This window comes from Mastomys coucha, unplaced genomic scaffold (assembly GCF_008632895.1).
Source record: "Mastomys coucha isolate ucsf_1 unplaced genomic scaffold, UCSF_Mcou_1 pScaffold20, whole genome shotgun sequence".
In the NCBI taxonomy this organism is placed as follows: Eukaryota; Metazoa; Chordata; class Mammalia; order Rodentia; family Muridae; genus Mastomys; species Mastomys coucha.
In genome coordinates this window covers 2,170,081-2,176,176 of record NW_022196903.1, presented here as the reverse complement: position 1 = coordinate 2,176,176, position 6,096 = coordinate 2,170,081, and the positions used below count along the sequence as shown (strand labels likewise).

Here is a 6,096-nt window from a genome sequence, read left to right as displayed (position 1 = left end):
CCCCCCCCCCACACACACTGCTAGGAGTCTCAGCTAGAATTCCCTCATAGACTCTCTAGATCCCTGGCCTCTGGCATGCCCTAGAGATGCATTTCCTCCACCAGCCACTGATTGCTGCTCGCTTTCTTGGCCTTCCTAGCTCTACTCACACCTGACTCCCCTCCCCCATCCTCCTCCCCATCCCCACCCAGTTCCCTCCCTCTATCTACCTCCAAGGACTATTTTATTACCCCTTCTTAGTGTGCTCAAGCATCCTTATTTGGCCCTTCTTGTTATTTAGCTTCATAGGATCTATGAAGTGTAGCATGGATATCCTGTACTTTATGGCTAATGTCCATTCATAAGTGACGATAAGACAAAACCACAGCTTACAGAAGAGAAAAGATCATCACCAACCCTACATCTGATAGAGAGCTGATCTCCAAAATATATAAAGATTTCAAGAAGTTAGACACAAATACACCAAATAAACTAAAAATGAAGTATAGAGCTAAAGAGAGAATTCTTTACAGAGGAATCTCTGATGACTGAGAAACACTTAAGAAATGTTCAACATCTTTAGTCATCCAGGAAATGCAAATCAAAATGGCCCTGAGATTCCATCTTACACCCATCAGAATGGCTAAGATCAAAATCTCAGGTACAGCACATGCTGGAGATGGTGAGGAACACTCCTCCATTGTTGGTGGGAGTACAATTGGTACAACTTTAGAAATCAGTCTGGTGGCTTTTCAAATAATTAGAAATCATTGTACCTGAAAACCCAGCTATACCACTCCTAGGCATATACCCAAAAGGTATACAACAAGAACATTTGCTCAACTATGTTCCTAGCAGCTTTATTTGTAATAGCCAGAAACTGAAAACAGCCCAGATGTCCCTCAACTGAAGAATGGCTACAGAAAATGTAGTTCATTTACACAATGAAATACTACTCAGCTATTAAAACCAAGGACATCATGAACTTTGCAGGCAAATGGATGGAACCAGAAGATATTATCCTAAGTGTGGTAAGCCAGACCCCAAAGGACATAACAAAACATGTAAAGAATGGTTGGCTACAAAGTATAAAATGCTGATCAAACACACAGAAGAAGCATTTATACAATGTAGATAATCATCATTAGTCAAAAGATATGCTATATTAGCACGGTCTATCTGTAGTTTTAACACAATTTACTGTTGGTGACAATGCAAACAAGTGCAGTCACTTTGGAAAGTAGTATTCTGAATCCTCGGAAAGCTGAAAATAAATCTATATAATCCAGCTATATCACTCCATGGCATATGTCCTACTCTTTAGATACTTGCTAAGCCATGCTCATTGATGCTTGATTCACAATAGCCAGGAAACAGAAATAATCTAAATGTCCTTCAATTAATGAATGAATACTAAAAATGTGGTGCATATACACTACGGCATATGTTATGGTTTGTATATATATGCTCAGCTCAGGGAATAGCACTATTAGAAGGTGTGGTCCTGTTGGAGTAGGTTTGGCCTTGTTGGAATAGGTGTATCACTGTGGTTTAGGGCTTTCAGACCCTCATCCTAGCTGCCTGGAAGCCAGTATTCTTCTAGCAGAACACTCCAGATGAAGATGTAGAACTCTCAGCTCCTCCTGGACTATGCCTACCTGGATGCTGCCATGTTCTCATCTTGATGATAATGGACTGAAACTCTGAACCTGTAAGCTAGTCCCAATTAAATGTTGTCCTTATAAGAGTGGCCTTGGTTATGGAGTCTGTTCTTTACAGCAGTAAAACCCTAATTAAAACAGTATATTATGGCATATTATTCAGCTGTAAAGAAAAATGAACTTTGCAGGTAAATAGATGGACCCAGAAGATTATATTTAGTGAGGTAACCCAGAACCAGTAGGACAAACATGGCATGCTCGAGATTTCTAGTTTTACATCTTTGTATATGAGTATACTTCCTGGAGCAGAAGCCAAACATGTATGAAGAGACCACAGTGGTAGTGATGGTGGCAGGGAGGGTACAGAGTGGACCGTCAGGATATGGGTGATATGAAAAGGAGAAAAATCTGAAGGGGTCTTTAATTGGAAAAGGGGAAGGGAGGGCAATACAGATAAGGGAGGAGAGATAAGTAACACTAAGAATGTTAGGAAAATCCTTAAGGAATCCTACCATTTTATATCTACCTAAAATTACATATGATATTTAACTGTATCTATCCCAACAGGAAGGAGGTCACGTCTGGGACTGGAAACCTAGTCAAATACCTATGACCTTTATTTTTCTAAATCCCATGCTTTTTAAAGTTTACTTTAAAACTTAGTACAAAGGAGTATGGCATGCATATATTACTATGTGGTTTCTGATTTTCCAATCTGATACGCCTGCCTAAGTAATATTTTATTATTATTAATAAATGTGTTGTTTCTAGGTTATCCACTCATTATTCTCTGGTTGAAACTGTGACTTCAACCTTCTGCACAACACCCCTGATGTATGCCCCAGCGTAGGGGCGGGAGTGGGTGGGTGGGTGGGTAAGGTAGTAAGCACCTTCACAGAGGCAAAGGGGAGCGGGGAGAGGGTGGGTGGGATGAGTGGATTGTGGAGGAGTAACAGGAAAGGGGGATATCACTTGAGATGTAAATGAAAGGAATGATTAATTTAAAAAAAACTTTAAAATAGCTAAGATCAAAAACTCAGGTGACAGCAAATGCTGGTGAGGATGTGGAGAAAGAGGAAGAACATTCCTCCATTGCTGGTGAGACTGCTAGCTGGCAAAACTAGCAGTCTGGAAATCATTCTGGAGGTTTCTTAGAAAATTGGACATAGTACTACCTGAGGACCCAGCTATACCACTCCTGGGCATATACTCAGAAAATGCTCCAACATGTAATAAGAACACATGCTCCACTATTTTCATAGAAGTCATATTTATAATAGCCAGAAGTTAGAAATAACCCAGATGACCATCAACAGAAAAATGGATAAAGAAAATGTGCTACATTTACACAATGGAGTACTACTCAACTATTAAAAGCAATGACTTCACAACATTTGCAGGCAAATGGATAGAACTAGAAAATATCATCCTGAGTGAGGTAACCCAGTCACGAAAGAACACACATGGTATGAACTCACTGATAAGTGGATATTAGCTCAAAAGCTCACAATGCCCACAATATAACCCACAGACCATATGGAGCTTAGGAGTAAGGAAGACTGGGGTGTGAATGCTTCTGTCCTGTGTAGAGGCAGGAATTGGATAATCGAGGGAGGTGGAAGGACTGGGGGGGGGGTTGGGAGGAGAGAGGAGGTGGATGGAAAAAAAGGGTCAGGATCAGGTATTGGAGAGGACAGGAGAGAGATACAGAGGGTCAGGTAATCGAATAAAAATATGTACCAGCGGGGGATGAGGAACTGGGGCTAACCGCTGGAGTGTCCCAGACACCAGTTAAAAAAGAAGATCCCAGACCCAACAAGGATGACTTTAGCTGAAATGCACAGTGAATGGGAGGTAGAATCTATAGAGACCACCTCCAGTACATAAGCATGACCTCCAGTTGAGAGATGGGATCACCCACCCATCTCAAAGTTTTTAACCCAGAAATGTTTCTGTCCTAAGGAAAGACAGGGACAAAAAATGGAGCAGAGACTGAAGGAAGGACCATCTACGGACCACCACACTGTGGATCCATCCTGTCTGCAGACACCAAACCCTGACACTGTTGCTATTGCCAAGAGGTACTTGCTGACAGGAACCTGGTGTGGCTGTTCCTGGGATGTTCTGTCAGCACCTGACCAATGCAAAGGTGGATGCTTGTAGCCAACCATGAGACTGAGCTTCGGACTCTGGTGGGGGAGCTTCGGGAAGGAATGGAGGAGCAGAGTGGGATTGCAACCCCATAGGAAGAACTATGTCGGCTGGCTGGACCACTCAGAGCTTCCAAGGATTAGCCCTGGAGTGTACATGGAGGGATCCATGATTCCAGATACACACGCAGCAGAGGATGGCCTTGTTTGATATGGAGGGAGGGAAGGCCCTTGGTCCTATGGAGGTTTGATGCCCCAGCGTAGGGGCGGGAGTGGGTGGGTGGGTGGGTAAGGTAGTAAGCACCTTCACAGAGGCAAAGGGGAGCGGGGAGAGGGTGGGTGGGATGAGTGGATTGTGGAGGAGTAACAGGAAAGGGGGATATCACTTGAGATGTAAATGAAAGGAATGATTAATTTTAAAAAAAAACTTTAAAATTTTTAAAAAATTGCTCATGAACTTCTTTTGTTTCCTTTCCAATTAAAACTTAATTATTAAGAGGTTGAGCTGCTGCTGGGCAGTGGTGGCGCACGCCTTTATTCCCAGCACTTGGGAGGCAGAGGCAGGCGGATTTCTGAGTTCGAGACCAACCTGGTCTGCAGAGTGAGTTCCAGGACAGCCAGAGCTATATAGAGAAACTCTGTCTCGAAAAAGAAAAGAAAAAGAAAAAGAAAGAAAGAAAAAATTGAACTGCACCCTTCTGCATCTTCCCTCGCAGGTGAGTGAGTCTTTGTAAAGCTCCGTGTTCATCGGTCCAACATCTGCATCATTCTTTTACCTTAATCACCATGGTGTGAACTAATGTTCTGGCAGATGCTCTCAAGAGCATCAGCACTGCTGAGAAGAGAGGCAAATGCCGGGCCCTCATCAGGCCGTGCTCCAAAGTCATCATTCGGTTCCTAACTGTGATGATGAAGCACGGATACACTGGTGAATTCGGGATCACTGATGATCACAGAGCTGGGAAGATCATTGTGACCCTCAGAGGCAGCTTGAACAAGTGTGGAGTGATCGTCCCTAGATTTGATGTGCAACTCGGAGACCTAGAGATATGGCAGAACAATCTGCTCCCATCACGGCAGTTTGGTTTCATTGTGCTGACAACCTCGGCTGGCATCATGGACCATGAAGAGGCAAGATGAAACCATACAGGAGGGAAAACCCTGGGATTCTTTTTCTAAATGTAAAGCAAAAATAAAAAGCCTCCACAGACTGTGAAAAAAGTTGAAGATAAAAACATTACAGTGATATTAGTCTTTTTTTTCTTGATCTCAAATTTTTCTTTAGTCATATATATATATATATATACATATATATGTATATATACAGAAATATATCACTTTAAAAATGCAACAGTTTGTGTGCATGTGTGTCCATGTGTGTGCACATGTGTGTATGTGTATGTGAATGTCTGTGTGTGCCTGTTGGAGTCATTTGCTGTCACTGTGTGTTTGCGCATCTGTATCTATGTGCATGTCTGTGTGTGTACATCTGAGCATGTCTCTTGTGTATGGGTTTGTATGTATGTGTACGAGTCTGTGTGCATGCATCTGTGTGCTTGTGTGCTGTAGCTCAGCAACTATCCTAAGGAGAACCTGTCCTGTTGGCATTCTACTAGATACATGTCAGTTGCACTTTGTCCTAAACTGTATAAACATAATTGTGGTATTTCCTTGACAAAGGGAACAGACAAATGAAGAACTTTGTATCGGCTTTTATACCACAGTCAGAATTAGCTGCACTAACTGTATGTGGGATACAGGAAAACTGACCTCTGCTCCAGCGAAGACCCGGAAACTAGAGTGGAATTGTAGGGCTGTGTTGAAACTAGGGGGGCAGCCTGGTGAGGGCCATGTACCAAAGGGTACTGAGAGCCAGCCCTTCAACTCAGGACACTAGCTATACTCCCTCTGATAGGGTTATCACCCTGCAAAACAGGCAGGATATTTCAGGTTTGCATAATAAAAGAACTCTCACAAGGTTCATTCACAAAGTGGCCGAGTGTGAGGATCTGAAGCCTCGTTTATCTCACACCGGACCCTTCCTCACCAGAACTGCCTGTAAGGGTGTGTTTGGTTGCAGGCTCATGGCTATTTAAACTTTTTTACTTAGCTGCTCCTTTGAGAACTCCATCAGTAGTCACTGCTTTCAAATTTTGGCAAAAAAATTAAACAATAACAATCTCAAACAAAATCATCAAGCAGAACTGCAATTTGCCTGTAGGAGGCGCCATCTACACACAATAACTCCAGCTCCACAAGCAGGAGACAGTTTACAAGGCTGCCACTTCCTACTGGAAAAAAACGCT

General features: G+C 42.8%; 1 pseudogene; it reads left to right on the top strand.

Annotated features, from left to right (window-relative positions):
* The first annotated feature begins 4,576 nt into the window (after nucleotides 1-4,576).
* LOC116097986 lies at nucleotides 4,577-4,969 on the top strand (annotated as a pseudogene).
* Nucleotides 4,970-6,096: the final 1,127 nt, after the last annotated feature.